Source organism: Dendrobates tinctorius, unplaced genomic scaffold, assembly GCF_039654945.1.
Source record: "Dendrobates tinctorius isolate UK_male_01 unplaced genomic scaffold, ASM3965494v1 ptg000196l, whole genome shotgun sequence".
NCBI classification, from domain to species: Eukaryota; Metazoa; Chordata; class Amphibia; order Anura; family Dendrobatidae; genus Dendrobates; species Dendrobates tinctorius.
Genome location: NW_027361863.1, coordinates 3,648,494 through 3,666,548, shown reverse-complemented (window position 1 = coordinate 3,666,548; position 18,055 = coordinate 3,648,494). Strand labels below are relative to the sequence as shown.

Below are 18,055 nucleotides of genomic sequence, written 5' to 3'. Positions count from 1 at the left end.
TCCTGCAGATTCTGGAAGAAACCCACGGGGATCCAACAAACGTGGGAGAGTTGAGGACCCGGTTGCTCAGTCGGATGCAGGGGGAGGGAATGACCATCACCCAGTATATGAACGCTCTACAGGAGCTAAACATAGCTATAGAGCGGAAGGACGATGTAGGGGTAGGGCTCATCGACATTACCCTGCGTGACCTGTTAGTGACTGGACTCCGGGACCCGTTAATCAAGCAGGCATTGCGGGAGCAGATCCGAGTGAACCCACGCATAGCTTTCTCTGAGGTGGGGAGTCAGGCCCGGGTACGAGAGCAGGAGCAGAGGGTGAAGGTTCCCGTGGGGACGGCCCCGAGCATGGAAGCTTCCGTCGACATTGTGGGAGAGCCTCAGTGGATTGAGGAAATGAGGCAAGAGCTGAAGAGTATCCGGGGCGAGCTGGCCGAAGTGAAGAAGAGAACGTAGCCCGCGCCCGGCCGGCTTGGCTACAATCCCGGGCCCTGGGGGCCTCGCAATACCCGGGGTGGCCGGGCCTCACCGCCCCGGTGTTATGAGTGTGGAGAACTGGGCCACTTCGCACATGAGTGTCTGTGGCGTGGGAGATATCCACCCTGGCGGACATTAAACTAGAGGGCTCCGGGCATGGGGGACGCCGCTCGGAGCCAGAAGCCACAACAAGGGGTGGTGGAAGTCCCGAAGATCTGGTCGCTAAGTGCCCAATAGTGTGGGCTGAAGTCGAGGGTTGTGCTGTATGGTGCCTAGTGGATACGGGGTCACAAGTAACGACCATGCCTGCAAATTACTTTCGGCGGCATTTCCTGGAAGCGGCAAGGCCCCAGTGGGGGCCCATGATACAACTAGTAGCCGCAAACCTACTACCGGTACCTGTCACCGGAGTGGTGTGGCTCCAGATGACGCTGTGTGGTAAATCCCTCGGCCGCCGGGGAGTGGTCCTAACCCAAGGAGAAACTAACGACCACCATCCAGTTATCTTGGGCATGAACATACGACGGGAGTTCGGCAATCTACTCCTCAACGATCCCTCGCAGGAGACCCTGAGCCAGTGGGGTTCTCGCACGGCCCAAGGGCAGGTCTTCCAGCGGTTGGTGCGGGAGGCGCGAGTGCTCCAGGAGTGCCAGGAGGGTGAGGCGCTGGGCAAAGTCATCTCGCCGGTGGCCCCCCACTCATGCTTCCTCCAGGGCAGATGGTAGTGGCCCTGCCGATCCGCACCCTGATGTCACTGGAGGGCGTGGAGGTGCAGGTGGAACCATGCTACTCAGAGCGCCTGCACCCTGGCATACTGGTAGCCCGCTCCCTGGCCACGGTGTGGGAAGGAACCGTCCTGGTGCGCTGTGTCAACCTGGAAGACCAAGATATCGCCTTGAAGCCCCGGGCCGAAATGGCCAAACTAGTAAGGCCTTTGGAGGAGATGTTGTTGGACCCCGCAGTCCAGTTGAAGGTGTAGCCCGAAGACCCTTGGGCAGTAACGGTACGAACCCTACAGACTGCCATATCCTTGACCAAGGAGAAAGGTTGAGCCATCCTGGAGAGAATGCGGGCCGAACTTTCCAGCCTAGCGCCAGCCCAACTTCTCCAGGTAAAGACACTTCTCGGACAATATTATGGTGTCTTCGCCAGTCATGAGGATGACTTTGGATGTACCACGGCCATCACGTATGGGATCCCAATGGCAGGAGCGGCCCCCATCCGGGAGCGATATTGGCAAATACCACCGCAGCTATACCAGGAAATGAAAACCCTATTAGCTCTAATGCTTCGGAAGGGGGTCATACGAGAGAGCTAAAGCCCCTGGGCGGCCCCCATTGTACTGGTTCGCAAAAAAGATGGCACTCTGCGTTTTTGTGTGGATAATCACTGCCCCGCATAGAAGAGTCTCTGTCCGCCTTGGGGAGTGCAACGTACTTCTCGACTCTAGACCTGGCCAGTGGGTACTGGCAGGTGCCGATATCGGAGGAATACAGAGCCAAGACGGCATTTATCCTTCCCATGGGACTGTTCGAGTTTAATCGGATGCCGTTCTGGCTGGCCAACGCCCCAGGAACCTTCCAGCAGTTGATGGAGTGGTGTCTGGTCTGGGAGACCTCAACTTTGAAGCCACGTTGATATACCTGGACGATATCATTATCTATTCCGCCACGTTCGAGGACCACCTGCGGGGTTGGGGCAGGTGCTCGGCCGGCTGCAAAAGTACGGGTTGAACGTAAAGCCCCAGAAATGCCACCTGTTTCGCACCCAGATCAAATATCTGGGGCATACCATCTCGGCGGAAGGGGTCAGACCATCCCAGGAAAAGGTTGCTGCCATCCAAGGGTGGCCTACCCCCGAGACGGTGAAAGACGTGCGGGCCTTCCTGGGGTTGGCCGACTACTACCGTCGGTTCGTGAAGAATTTTGCACGCCGAGCCTGAGCCCTGCAGGACCTGCTGAAGGGGACTCCAGCCGGGGCGAATGGATGGATGGTCCAGTGGCAGCAACCGCAAGAGGATGCGTTTCAAGATCTTAAAGCTGCACTCTCGGAAGCCCCAGTATTGGCGTATGCAGATTTCTCGCAACCGTTCATCCTGCATACCGACGGGAGCCTCCAGGGACTAGGAGGTCACAGGTGCAGGACGGCTGAGAGGAAGTGATTGCCTGTGGTAGCTGGTCGCTGCATGACTACGAACGCAGCCCGGACAATTACAGCTCCTGTAAGCTCGAGCTCCTCACGGTAGTGTGGGCAATGACGGAGTTGTTCGCAGAGTACCTGGCGGGCTCCGAGGTGGTGGTGCGGACTGACAACAACCCACTAGCCCATTTGGAGAATGCCAAGCTGGGGGCCCTGGAGCAGCGGTGGGTGGCTCGGATGGCCAAGTTCGTGTCAGGAACACCGCATTGCACTTGCTCACTGAGCCAGTGCGCGTGTCCTGAGTACAAAAACAGTGCTCAAAGATACCTGTGGAGCGGTACAGCAGCGGTGACGATGCGTGCTTCAGACTATCAGGACCTGAAGCACGTGACTGCTGGGGGCGTGACCTAAGCTCCACAGAGCTAGGAGCTGCAGGGAAACTCCTAGAAAGGTAACTACGGGACAAGTTTCTAAGGGGCATAGACAGAGACAGAAACCAGATCAAGCCGGGGTCAAAGCACGAGATAGCAGGACAGTACCAAAGGGTTAGCCAGAGCGAATAGTCAGGACGTAGCAATAGATCAGAAAACCAGAACGGGCAATGGATGGTACAATAGCCACGGAGTAACAATAGCCAAGCCAGGAGGTCAGAACCGGAGAAGACAATAGCACCAAAACAAGAGACGGAGTTCAGAGTGAGGGGACAGACCGGGTCATACACGGGAATCAAACAAGCAATGCAGTATCCACGCACACCAGGGGGGACAGACACACAGCCAGAATAACAGTATAGCTGACAGGGAATCCTAGTCTGGAGTGAGTATAAATACCCCTCCCAGATCCAAAGAGAGGCCGGCATAAGTTAACCCTATGAGAACAGGACATTAACCATGTCCTAACCATGACAGTTCAACTACAAGATCATCTACAAAAGAGGGGCTGAAAACGTGCACGCTGACACTTTGGTGCTCAAAAGACTTTGCAATGGTTGCAGCAGATAGTGTACCATCCACGCTTGCACGCTGCTGTGGAAGAAGTTTGCCGAACCTGCTGCCTGTGTGAGCTCGCTAAACCTCCCGCGCAACGAGCCCCGGTGCAGACAATTGTATCATCAACTCCCCTCGAGCTCCTTACGGTGGACTATCTGACCATAGGTCCTGCCTACCAGGGGTATGAACATTGTCTCGTTATGGTGGATCATTTCACCAAGTTCGCCGTGGTCACCCCCACCCGAGACCAGACAGCGGAGTCGGCCGCCTATGCGATTTGTAAAAACTTTATCCAAGTGTACAGCTGCCCGCAGCGAATACATTCGGACCAAGGAGCGTGCTTCCTAGGAAGAGTCATGGAAGAACTACATCATCTCTATGGTATCGATAAGTCTCAGACTACGCCATACCACCCACAGGGAAATGGGGCCTGCGAACGATTCAATCGGACACTAATCCAAATGCGTACCCTGGAGAGCGACCGAAAGGCCCGCTGGCCTGAATACGTCCTGTTATGAATGGGTCACCAAGGAGGAAAACAAGACCAAGCCAAGTCACAGAAAACCAGAGAGGTTGGTAACTACACGGATTGCAAACCCCTGATCCTAACCACACAACTAACAGCAGCCGTGGAGCGTACCTACGATGATTCTAGACGCCTCGTCACAGCCGGAGGGCTAAATAAGCCTAAAGCAAGAAAAGGGGAAATCTAAAACTGCCCCAGAGCAGACCCCAAAGGAATAGACAGCCCCCACACATGTATTGACGGTGAGACAAGATGAAAACACGAACACAGGTAGGAAAATAGGCTGAGCAAACGATGGGGCCAACACTAGCTAGAAAGGACAGGAAAGGAAAGATACTGTCTGCAATCACGCCAAAAAACCCTGCAAAAATGTCCAACACTTCTGATAGCAAAAAATACCCTGAAGTCACTAGACTTCTCCCACTATATCAGCACTCTGGCATATTCTGAGAACAAAGCAAAAAAAGGCCAATCTAATAAGGGACAAAAAGCAAACTGGCACATACAGTGACATAAGAGAGGAAATTCAGCACAGCCCCAGCTGGGGCTGGCTGACCACACAAAAGACTGAATAGACCAAACCAAATCAAATGTGAACATTAGCAAAGACAACTTAGCTTGAGAAGGCGGGAACTGAGCTGGAAACTAAGACCTCAGGAGGCAGGAAAAATTCACCAGCATGGGAATAGGGAGTCGGCTGTCTTAAATCCAGTCTGAGACTCCAGATGTCCAATCCTCTTCCTCATTATCAGGTGGCAGGTCTCTGTTAATTAGATCAGCTTCACTACCTCCTGCCACCACCAGAGGGAGCCCGGAAAGAGAACTCACAACTCCTCTGTCAGCACAACCAGCTCCCTCACTAGAAACCAGAGGCAGACCAGAAAATGAGTTCACAACAACGTCCCTGAGCTGGTGTGGGTATATAATAACCGGGTACACCGGGTGACTGGCTACACCCCTACTCATTGCTGTTCGGACGGGAAGGTAAAGGAATCACGGAGGTGGAGCTAAACACGGAGGAACCCCAACCCTGGACCGGAGTATCCTTGTGGGTCCAAAACCACCGGCATCGGCTGCAGACCCTCCACTGAATCGTCCATACAAAGCTCCAGGATCTAGAACACCCAGGGGGAGCGCTGCCCCCACCAATTGACTTCCAGACTGGGGATCGGGTACTCGTACTAGATCAACGCCCCCAAAACAAGTTAGAACCACGGTGGGAGGAGAACCCGTACTGAGTGTTGCACCAGATAAGCCCCGACGGGCCTGTGTATGAAATACAATCCGAAGGAAACGACGCACCTCTCACTCGTGTTGTGCACCGTAACATGTTACGGCCTTGTGCATCCACTGATCCCATGTGACCCGAACCGATCCCTCGGGTCCCCGATCCCCGCCCATGGTCTGGGACCTGGACGATGAGGAGGACTCCCCAACCGCCTCCGCGGGTCACCAAAGTAATGACACCACAGTAGACCCGGGCATCCCATCAGAATCGACTGTCCTACCACCATCCACCACCCCAGAGGACTCCACCATACCCGAACTCCGACGCTCCGAGCGATCAACAGCTGGCAAACCCCCTGAACGATACGAACAGGACCAGTTCGTATGGCGACAAGGACTGTCGTCTCGAAAGACTAACCCGAGTCTACCAAAACCCTTGCCCAAGAACTGGCGAGCATACAGGACGGGGGAGTGTGGGAAGAAGGGCCCCCGCTGGGTGTCCGGGCCAGAACCAAGGGGACCGTCACCTAGGTTCCGGGGGAAACTGTTCCCGGGGGACAGAGTTCAGGGACGGACCGTTGAGATGGACAGATGGGCAGGGGGAGGAGCCAGTATAAAAGGGGCGGGGAACGCTAATCACGGTGAGTCAGCAGACCGGGACAGAAGCAGCAGGAGACCGTGGGAGCAACTGAGAGCCAAAGCATCTTACCAGAGCCAGGAGAGACATTCACCTAGGACATCAGAGGGATGGCGCCCAGACGACCATCCGAGAGCCGCTGCCCCGCTTCAACTCGCGGCCGCTGCCCCTCTCCAACTCGTGGCCATTGCCGCCTCACCCCAGCCCGTGGCTGCGGCCTGCCCGTGGTCGCTCGCAGCCGTTGCCGCCTCGCTCCAGCCCGCGGCTGCGGCCTGTCTCCTGCCACCCGCAGCTGCCCTGCTCTCACCCGTGGCCGCGGCAAGTTCAGTGCCGTCGGCGGCCACCACTGTCCCGCTCCGGTCCATGGCAAGGGCTGGGCCGTTGCTCGCAGCGGATTCCCCGTCGCAGCTGTTAGCTGCACAGGTGGCCTGCCAATCGCCACCCTGCATCGCTGCTGTTTGTCCCAGTCCGGGGCTACGGCCCATACGTCCAAGGACTCCTCCGGGGCCTGTGGTGCCCCAGAGTCACCTGATTGTCGGAACGCTCGAAGACTACAACAACTCTTCAGCAGCTGGGTCCAGCGGCTGCTACGCCGAAGAACCACCGTCCAGAACGCCGAGGGACGTCAGGACGACTAAGTTGACTATATAGTTAAGGACCATTTCGTCGGTGTCCTCCAAAGAAAGTGGTAGGGCGCAACAGCGTACCTACAATTTGAGAAAAAACAATGATGTTGTTAAAAAGGGGCACACTCCCCAGAAATCATTTGAACGTTCTTCTCAGTCCTCTGCCAAAATGCAGGTAATTAACCTATCCTCCATTAAATTTACTCCTTCCCAATTAGAAGTGCTTAGTCTAGGATTATCTTTCTCACCATCTTTTTATTTTGACTCCTTCCTAGCAACTAAAGACCTCCAGCTCTTTGCTCGCAAATTAGTTCTTAAGAAGCTACATGACAAACTGAAAGTTGGCGAAATTTGGTCTGAGGACGAATTACGCGCTATCTCTATCTTTGAAGAATTGGAAGATAACCAGCACACCACTACTACCTCAGGTACTGTCAAATTCCAACCTCCCATTCCCAAGAAATTTCCTCCCCTTAATCTATATCCCCACATTGATCTTTTTGTCAGGCTCGTTACTAAGGAGTTTGACAAGCTACATCATTCTGACTCTAGGGATAATTTAACATTTGTGCAAAGGAAGGCTCTACGAGAATTGAAAAACCTTAAAGAAGTTGTTATAAAACAGGCAGACTAAGGGGGTAATGTAGTGGTGTGGCCGGTTCAAATGTATGAAAAAGAGGCCCTTCGGCAACTCAGAAATGAAACCTGCTATGGAAAGTTGACTTTCAATCCTACTTTAAAATTCAAGGGGGAATTGCAGGACATTCTCGACCGAGCCTTTAATGAGGGACATATTGCTAAAAACCTCAGAGATCATTTGATTCCGCTTTACCCTAAAATGGCCTGTATTTATTTTATACCCAAAATACATAAAAATGCCACTACGCCGCCTGGGCGCCCCATTGTCTCGGGCAATGGAAATTTAACCGAAACCATTTCAAAATTTATGGATTTCTATCTGAAACCTCTAGTACTTGATCTTCCCTCTTATGTGAAGGATTCAGGGGACATCCTGAGGAAAATAGACGGTATCCCTCTTGATGGAGACATGTGGCTAGTCACCATGGATGTTGAAGCTCTATACACTTCCATCCAGCATCGGGACGGAATACTGGCCGTCAAAACTTTCCTACGTATGTCTGAACACAGCCCTGATTTTGTTGAGTTCCTTCTTTCATTGTTGAAATTTGCTTTAGAACACAATTTCTTCATTTTTAGGCAGAGTATTTATTTACAGCAGCAAGGTACCGCGATGGGGGCGGCCTTTGCTTCCGCTTATGCTAATCTCTTTATGGGCATGTGGGAACGTGAAATCTTCTTTACTAAACCTGTGGCACACATCGAGGAGGTCCTGTTCTGGGCCCGCTATATTGATGACATTCTCATGGTATGGCAGGGCTCTGAGCAGGACCTCCTCGATTTTGTTAAGACCCTTAACAATAACAAGCTGAATATCAATCTCACATGCAAATACAGCCAAACTTCCATTGACTTCCTTGACATTAAGATCTCTGTCCCTCAAGTGGATTTCTGGAAACCAATATCTTCCGTAAGGATACCGCCACAAACTCGCTTCTACACGCGTCATCCTCGCATCCACCATCCCTAATTAAAAGTATACCAAAAGGCCAATTTCTCAGGGCCAAACGGATCTGTTCCAATTCAGATTATTTTAATGAGCAAGCAAATGATTTATCCAATAGGTTCTCGAAAGAGGCTACTCCCGGCGGTGTATCAAAAAAGGTCTGAAAGCAGCTGAAAAAACTAATCGCAGCGAGCTTTTGAAATCACGTTGCAAACCTGCACAGGAAACGAAGGTAAGGTTCATAACCACCTATAATGCCAGCTCACAAGGCATGCAAAATATCCTAAAGAAATTTTGGCCCATTTTACAGGAGGATGCTGGCTTGGCAAAATTTCTATTTGATTTTCCATCTGTCACATACAGGAAATCACCCAATCTCAAGGATCTTATTGTTCGGAGCTACCATTCTGTACTCCTTCCTGAGAAAGCCTTTGGATCCCAGGGTCCCGTATGGGGCTTCTTCCCTTGTGGGGACTGTATCTCTTGCCCTAATATGGTACGGACCTCTGCCTTCCGCTCCAGCGATGGTAAGGATTTTTCCATCACGCAGCACATTACCTGCAATTCGATAGGAGTAGTATATTATGCCTACTGCCCCTGTCCTAAAATTTACGTGGGCTTAACTTCAAGACCCCTGAAGACCAGAATCAGAGAGCACTATCGCGATATTGCTAATGCTATAGACGCCCAGGACATCTTCTCCCTGAAACCTATACCACGCCATTTCAAGCAAACCCATGATTGCAATGCCAACCTTTTGAAAGCTTTTGGAATAGACAAAATACACATTGATGTCAGGGGTGGGGACTGGAGAAAATCTCTTGCGCAGTTAGAAGCGCGATGGATCTTCAAAAATAAATCACTGCAGCCCAATGGTCTTAATGAGGTCATCAGTTTCGCCTCTTTTCTGTAGCTCCGTTTCTCTATTTTCTTTTTATGTATATTTATTATTTTTTATTTTTTATTTTTCTTTTCATTTTCTTTTACTGTATATTTAACATTGTTTTTCTATATATTTTTTAGATGGCTTTCATTTTACTTCAGAGATGCTAGCTGACTTCGTCCTTTTCCAAGCTGGAACTGATGTCCTTGCGCTTTATTCATTATTGGTGTTCCTTCCTTATTATTTTTTTTATTTTTATTTTTTATTTCTCTCCTTTCTGCACTTCGAAAGGTCTCATTGATTTATTTGTCATGTCACAAATTTAATGCACTTTATGTCATTTATGGAATATGATTTACACTGCTTATGTATATATTTTATATACAATTTATATCATCTTATTTTTAACTGTCATGTCACAAATTTAATGCATTTTGTGCCTTTTATGAAATATGATCTACAGTATTTTATATATAATTCATATCACCTTATTTTTAATATATTATAGCACTTCCAATACCTAATGTTACATTTCTAACATAATTGTACTTTTGGTGTTCATATCATCCACATATCACTATGTAATCCCCTTCCCCTGTTCTAACCCCCCACGCTCGACCTATTATACCATTCCTCCACCTTAATGGAGCACCTACTTACATCCCAAGCGCTGTCATCGTAGTATCGTATACTCTGTGGCAGAACGCGCCTCATCGGCGCGCGGACCGGGTCGTCTCCATGGCGACGCAACTCCATGCAGCCGCTTCCTCCTTCCTGCTCTGACGCGTCGAGCGGTGAGGAGGCGCGGCAAGGCATGATGCTTACCCATGACGGCTCCGTTCTGGCCCGCCCACCGGAAGCGCTGTCACACGCTGATCACCACTGCGTGATCACAATATAAAAGGACCATTCAGCAGCCCCTCTTTGCGCCCCTTGAGAAAGCAGCCGCGAAACGCGCGTCGGGGACCCTCCTGCCCACCACTTGAGGTAACATACCGTCCACTCCATTTCTTTTTGCCATATTTTGTATAGGTACTTTTTCACTCCTTTACCATGCCTTTTATGCTATTTCTTGTACATTTGCACTTGTGCATCTATTATCTGCATTGAAAACTCTGGCATGCATTTGAATGAGTATATACTTATTTATATTTGGATTAGTAATTTTTGAAAAAGAAGGACACATATTTTCTCGACTCCATTTTATCTTACCTCTTGTTGTGGTGATTTTTACAGTACCCACTTTTTACATTCTCATTTGTTTTTTGCTTGTGATTTTAATTATATCTCAATAAAACATGTATATTTTTACATTTTGAATATGGCTTTCTTCTTTTTCTATTTGGATGATCTAGTATTGAAGCTTTCTTTTGCCTAGACTTTTCAATTTTGATTATAGTTAAGGACCCGTAGTTGGCCATACCGCGGCCCTATAGTGACCGGCTTTCGCCGGACGTAGTCGTGTTCTACTCTGTTCGTGTTTGTTTGTATTGAGCCCCTGCAAGGGCATCTCTTGTTACCCCTTTGGTTGGTCAGGCTACGACTGAGGACAGTTTCCTCTAGGCGTATATACATTATTACTAAAAGCACTAAACCGTCTCGTGCCTCGTCACTGCGTCCTGCGTACCTGCTAGTACCACATGGACACTGCTGAATAGGTTCTGCACCAATTGTATAATTTTGATAGTGCTGCCCTGTTTTTTGATTTAGATAGATAGATAATATATATTTAAATGTGTGTACCTAAGTGAAATTACAGAATATGACTTCTTTGAACAGGGCAGACACCTTAATCAAAAGTCTTCAATAACCTACATTTTACCGACAACAGGCAAAACCCTCAAGATTAGCAGCAGAACTCCTTATAGCTTATTTATCACAGGTGCTTATTGTTAGTGGAGGTGATTTACTACCCTCAGTACTATTTGAACCTTCCAGATAGTGGGAATTGAGGATAGGGGTTCTTGAAGTTTCTGCCCAATAACACAGCCGCGTCCCAACCACATTAGGGAGTTGAGGTTTCCCTTTTGGTTAATATCATGCAAACATACAATATATAATATTGAAAGGGCCATGACTTTGGTATATACCGAATTATACAAGTTTTCCATTCTGTCTAAATTGGTCAAATCCTTTCAGAATTACAGAGCTAAGTCCTGAGATTTGCAAACACTCTTAAATGTTGAACTTTGGATGAGAGTCAAAACGGCAATCAGCCTCCTGGATCTTAGGTAATATGTAGCTGTCAAAATAGAAGCATTAGGAACAGGCATGTTATGAGATTTATGAACCCTATGTATAAGTGTGGAGGACAGGGTGCTTATTAGACATTTTAGTGCAAGTAATTTATTGAATAAAGATGTGGTGAGAGTCCTGAGAACCTCGTGTGGATAACTTCTTTATTAGATCAGGGCAGATAACTAGTATTCGTGAAAACATTAGGATTTGATATTGGCATCTTTCAGACACGTATAAAGCTATGTATACATTGTAATGGTGACCAGATTCTCCTCCATCTGTGAGTGCTGCACACCTTTGCACCAGAGGTCGACATAACTAATCCTCTATTGATACATGTGGGAGGAAGGGGATTATGGAATTTCTATTAGTGTATGAATATGACCTGTCCTTCTTGAAACAAGAAAAGTCCACATTTAAGGGGTTGTCCAGTTTAGAAAATACATTTTTGTATACAATATTATTAAATTATTACCTAATAAAAAGGTTCCACTGATAGGGACCCCCATCTTTTTGATAGTGCCGGACTGAGAGAATGGGACCCCCCATACTAATGATTGGCGGGGATCCTAGGTCACCAGACATTTATTATATATCCGATGCAAGGGTAATACTGGAGCAGCAAGGGTGATACTGGAGCTGCAAGGGTGATACTGGAGCTGCAAGGGTGTTACTGGAGCAGTAATGGTTGTGTTAGAAACGGCGGAACGCACTAAATAAAAATAAATAATAAAGTGCGTTCGCTGCTCGGGGTCCACCGTGCAGTAGATGTTACACCACTGCTAGGTAATGACAGACGAGCAATATGGTGATATAATGCGCACGGGTTCAACTTCACCCGAAGTGCGCAAAGCGGGCTCTGTTCACACACAGAGGCACCGCAACATAAACATACAAAAACGCTGAGCCTGTTAGTGTCACAGACCACAAGGAAATGCACACACGGTATCTGGTCACAGGAGCAGGACCCAAGGCAGAGGAGCTGCGTCCGTCTACTGTAGACCTACCGTGTGTGCGGTGTCGCTACTGCGGACGCCAAGGAGGGCTGCAACTGCAGCGTGGCGTAGGGCACGGCCGCTAGTCGACAAAGCTAGGAGGCAGGCGCAATGTCGGACGCTAGAGTAGATGTGCGGTGAGCAGAGTGGCCTAAGGCTTGCCACTGACTGGCGCTGACTGCTGCACTAATTCCCTATCCACATGCGTAATATCAGAGGGAAGGGGTTTCAAATGAGTCAGTCACCAGAGTCATACATCCGTCACCATTCACACATTTAGCTTGAAAAGTCTACACTAGCGCATGGCCGAACGGTCATGCGCGCTTTTTATAGCTGTGTGGGACCTTCCAGATCTCCGAGATGGACCAATGAGATCTAGAGCAGGACCTGGGCACATGACTCCCGATCTCCAATGGGAGATCGTCTCGTAAGCATGCCCAGTAGGAGCACAGAGGAACTTAGTCTCTGGAGCGGTCTGCTGCAAAGTAATCTTCTCTGTAGTAGATAGACAGCAGGAGACCGCAGAATCTGAGGCTCTGGATTCCTGCAGAGCAGATGCAGAAACCAGACGCCTAACAGGTTGTACTGGAGCATCAAAGGTGATACTGGAGTTGCAAGGGTGATACTGGAGTTGCAAGGGTGTTACTGGAGCAGCAAAGGTGATACTGGAGCTGCAAAGGTGATACTGGAGCAGCAAGGGAAATACTAGAGCAGCAAGGGTAATACTGGAGCAGCAAGGGTGATACTGGAGCAGCAAGGGTGATACTGGAGCAGCAAAGGTGATACTGGAGCTGCAAAGGTGATACTGGAGCAGCAAGGGAAATACTAGAGCAGCAAGGGTAATACTGGAGCAGCAAGGGTGATTTTAGATCTGCAAGGGTGATACTGGAGCTGCAAGGGTGATACTGGATCTGCAAGAGTGATACTGGAGTTGCAAGGGTGATACTGGAGCTGCAAGGGTGATACTGGAGCTGCAAGGGTGTTACTGGAGCAGTAATGGTGGTACTGGAGCAGCAAAGGTGATACTGGAGCTGCAAGGGTGATACTGGAGTTGCAAGGGTGTTACTGGAGCAGCAAAGGTGATACTGGAGCTGCAAGGGTGATACTGGAGCAGCAAAGGTGATACTGGAGCTGCAAGGGTAATACTGGAGCAGCAATGGTGATATTAGAGCTGCAAGGGTGATCCTGGAACTGCAAGGGTGATACTGGAGCTGCAAGGGTGATACTGGAGCTGCAAGGGTGATAATGGAGCAGAAAGGGTGTTACTGGAGCTGCAAGGGGGATACTGGGGCAGCAAGTGGGATACTGGAGCAGCAAGGGCGATACTGGAGCAGTAAGGGTAATACTGGAGCAGCAAGGGTGGTACTCACACTTTTATCTACAGCATATATTAACATTTTAAATCCACAGCTACTGTCAGTATAAGCTGCAGAAATATTTCGCAGCATGTGCATGAGATTTCTCAAAATATTGTGCACTATCAAATGCATCAGATTTTGTACTGCGTTTTCGCCACATGGAAATTTAACCTTAGGTTATGCAGGGAAATTATTGCAGGAAATTTTGCACCAGAATCTGCAGGGAAATCCTGTTCTAGTTATCTGTGCAGGTCCCACAGTGCGGCCCCCAGCAATCAGACATTCATCACATATTCGCTGAATGTCATTTGAGGAAAACGTTTATAATCATACTAGATTAAGGCCCGATGCTATCGCATCGAGAGGATAGTGACACACCTCTTGCCATGTTAACCCTCAATACACACACACCTCCTCAACACACACTCCTCTCACCTTTCACCATCTCCACTCACATCCACTCACTCTTTCACTCCACATACGACCCTTTCTCTCACTCCGTCTCTCATACTCACACTGTCATCGTCGCTGCTCCATGATCCCCGACATCTTCTTCCGCCGGCACCATCCTGGATCCCGACGTTGTCCACGCCGGCGACATGTTCTTGCGGCCATGCCATCTTGAGTATTCTGAAATCCTGCGAGTGGACATTAGTGGAGATAGTGAAAGGTGAGAGGAGTGTATGTTGAGGAGTGGTGTGTTGAGGGTTAACATGGCAAGAGGTGTGCTGTGACGTCACCAGTTACAACTGGACGGAAGTTGTTACAACCCGGAAGCTGCTTAGCGCATTTATTATAGTAGATTAAGGCCCGATGCTATCGCATCGAGAGGATAGTGACACACCTCTTGCCATGTTAACCCTCAATACACACACACCTCCTCAACACACCACACCGCCTCAACACACACTCCTCTCACCTTTCACCATCTCCACTCACGTCCATTCACTCTTTCACTCCACATACGACCCTTTCTCTCACTCCGTCTCTCATACACACACCGTCATCGTCGCTGCTCCACGATCCCCGACATCTTCTTCCGCCGGCGCCATCCTGGATCCCGACATTGTCCACGCCGGCGACATGTTCTTGCGGCCATGCCATCTTGAGTATTCTGAAATCCTGCGAGTGGACATTACTGGCTCACCATTGTCATTTTGAAACACGACTGCTACTTCACTGACAGTGGGATTATTGTAGCGTCGAGGGTCTTGAGTACGATCTTGTTTAATAGCCATAGTGATGTTTGGCATGACAGTTCCGTTTTGTAGAGATTTATTTTTTTCTTGTTCTTCCACATCACGTAACATTTGATAAGCTTCCACAAAAGGATTAATAGTTTGGATTTGAAGGGCAATAATGTTCATCAATGTAGGATGACATTTTTGATTTTCTTTACATCGTAAGCGTTGTTCGTTTGCGGTAGTGGTATCGAGAATGTAAAGTTGGGCAAATGCGCGTTGCTGGTCATCTGAGGGATGTAGTGTTCCAGTTCTATGATAGATCTGGCCATGTATGCGGAAACAGTATGGGCCATATCCAGGAGGTGGTGAAATATTTGCACCCATGGAGGCAAAAGCAAAGGAACTGTTAATACTTCGAATATTATCCATGAAATTTTTGCTAAATTCACTTTGCCCTTTCAGCAAACGTGTAAAGACATCAGGATATTGTAGTATGGGTACATGGACTTTACCCTTCTGACAGCAGAGCGTAAAGTTGTTATCAGAAGGTATCTCTGCTACAAAATACAAAGCTTCGCAATGCTCACATACATGGGTCATGTCACCACAGCTGTGTTCAGTAATACTATTTTCATCATTAGTGAAAATGTGAGGTTGTAGTAGAAGTGCATGTCCAACCGATGGGGTGCGCCTAGTTTTGAGACCAACGTATATTTGTCTTGGTTGCACTTTCTGCGGGCTAACTGCAGCTTGTATGTGAAGAAACTGTGCGTTGGTATTGACTAATGGTGGTATTGATAGGGAAGAAACAGATTGCTGATTAGTTATGTCAGTGAACGGCATATAGGATGAAGTGTGGTAGTAACTTGTTCCACATGCTGATGTGGAAGCATCCTGTTGTGAGTCTACTAATAATGATGAGGAAGAAGCCGTCTGTTGTTGGCGGTGATGGCGTGTAGAGGCTTCTTCAGCCAATGTAATAGATTTAGAGTTAGGGGATTCGTGTGTGAGACGACGGCGTTTATAAGCCTTAATCTTGTCAAGTCGATGCTGTTTTTCCTCAGGAGTCTCATTAGCACGGCGTTGTTTTTGTCGTAGTGCTAAAGCTGCTTTCCTTTCACTGGCATTGGCATACTGTGCATCGGTATTGAATGGTGGTATTGATAGGGCAGAAACAGATTGCTGATTAGTTATGTCAGTGAACGGCATATGGGATGAAGTGTAGCAGTAAATTGTTCCACATGCTGATGTGGAAGCATCCTGTTGTGAGTCTAATAATAATGATGAGGAAGAGGCCGTCTGTTGTCGGCGGTGACGGCGTGCAGAGGCTTCTTCAGCCAATCTTATGGATTTAGAGTTAGGGGATTCGTGTGTGAGGCGACGGCGTTTATAAGCCTTAATCTTCTCAAGGCGATGGTGTTTTTCCTCAGGAGTCTCATTAGCACGGCGTTGTTTTTGTCATAGTGCTAAAGCTGCTTTCCTTTCACTGGCATTGGCATACTTTTTGTTATGACTCATGTTGGCACAGGTAAAGGAGTCTATTTGGCAGTTATCTGGCAGTGAAGAAGGCGTCCTGGAGTATTGTAGAGTAAACAGATACTAATTGACCCTGTAATTGCCCAGCAGTAGTTATGAAGTGGTAGAGGCAAATTGGCCCTGTAGTTAGACACCGGCAGAGGAGCAAGGCAGCAGTAGTTATGGCGGTAGAGGCAAATTGGCCCTGTAATTAGACACCGGCAGAGGAGCAAGGCAGCAGTAGTTATGGCGGTAGAGGCAAATTGGCCCTGTAATTAGACACCGGCAGAGGAGCAAGGCAGCAGTAGTTATGGCGGTAGAGGCAAATTGGCCCTGTAATTAGACACCGGCAGAGGAGCAAGGCAGCAGTAGTTATGGCGGTATTGGCAAATTGGCCCTGTAATTAGACACCAGCAGAGGAGCAATGCAGCAGTAGTTATGGCGGTAGAGGCAAATTGGCCCTGTAATTAGACACCGGCAGAGGAGCAAGGCAGCAGTAGTTATGGCGGTAGAGGCAAATTGGCCCTGTAATTAGACACCGGCAGAGGAGCAAGGTAGCAGTAGTTATGGCGGTAGAGGCAAATTAGCCCTGTAATTAGACACCGGCAGAGGAGCAAGGCAGCAGTAGTTATGGCGGTAGAGGCAAATTGGCCTTGTAATTAGACACCGGCAGTAAACAGGCAGATGACCAAAGCAGCAGTAGTTATGGCAGTATAGGCAAATTGGCCCTGTAATTAGACACCGGCAGAGGACAAAGGCAGTAGTTATGGCGGTATAGGCAAATTGGTCCTGTAATTAGACACCGGCAGAGGAGCAAGGTAGCAGTAGTTATGGCGGTAGAGGCAAATTAGCCCTGTAATTAGACACCGGCAGAGGAGCAAGGCAGCATTAGTTATGGTGGTAGAGGCAAATTAGCCCTGTAATTAGACACCGGCAGAGGAGCAAGGCAGCAGTAGTTATGGCGGTAGAGGCAAATTGGCCTTGTAATTAGACACCGGCAGTAAACAGGCAGATGACCAAAGCAGCAGTAGTTATGGCGATAGAGGCAAATTGGCCCTGTAATTAGACACTGGCAGAGGAGCGAGGCAGCAGTAGTTATGGCGATAGAGGCAAATTGGCCCTGTAATTAGACACTGGCAGAGGAGCAAGGCAAGCAGTAGTTATGGCGATAGAGGCAAATTGGCCCTGTAATTAGACACCGGCAGAGGACAAAGGCAGCAGTAGTTATGGCAGTATAGGCAAATTGGCCCTGTAATTAGACACCGGCAGAGGACAAAGGCAGTAGTTATGGCGGTATAGGCAAATTGGTCCTGTAATTAGACACCGGCAGAGGAGCAAGGCAGCAGTAGTTATGGCGGTACAGGCAAATTGGTCCAGTAATTAGACACCGGCAGTAAACAGGCATAGGACCAAGGCAGCAGTAGTTATGGTGGTACAGGCAATGCCAAGCGTCCGCACAGCAAGTCGGCATGTGGTAAATGACGCAATTTCACGAATGCAAGATGGCGTCGGCGAAATCTCGCGAGATTTCGCCGACGTCGTTAACACCTCTTGCCATGTTAACCCTCAACACACCACACCGCCTCAACACACACTCCTCCGCCGCCGCGATCCAGACGTTCTCCAGGCCGCCGACATGTTCTTGCGGGACGCCATCTTGGATGTCGTGAAATCCCG

General features: G+C 48.9%; 1 protein-coding gene and 1 long non-coding RNA gene across 3 annotated transcripts in view; one reads left to right on the top strand and one right to left on the bottom strand.

The window, feature by feature from the left end:
* The window catches only part of HPSE2 (heparanase 2 (inactive)), a 564,230-nt gene that overhangs the window by 436,429 nt on the left and 109,746 nt on the right, over positions 1–18,055 (bottom strand). The gene's annotated exons all lie outside the window — the stretch shown is intronic.
* LOC141056134 (uncharacterized) lies at positions 6,345–10,408 on the top strand. Its single transcript, XR_012221580.1, has 4 exons — positions 6,345–7,048; positions 8,324–8,437; positions 8,569–8,732; positions 9,229–10,408. It is a non-coding gene; the product is annotated as an uncharacterized lncRNA (long non-coding RNA).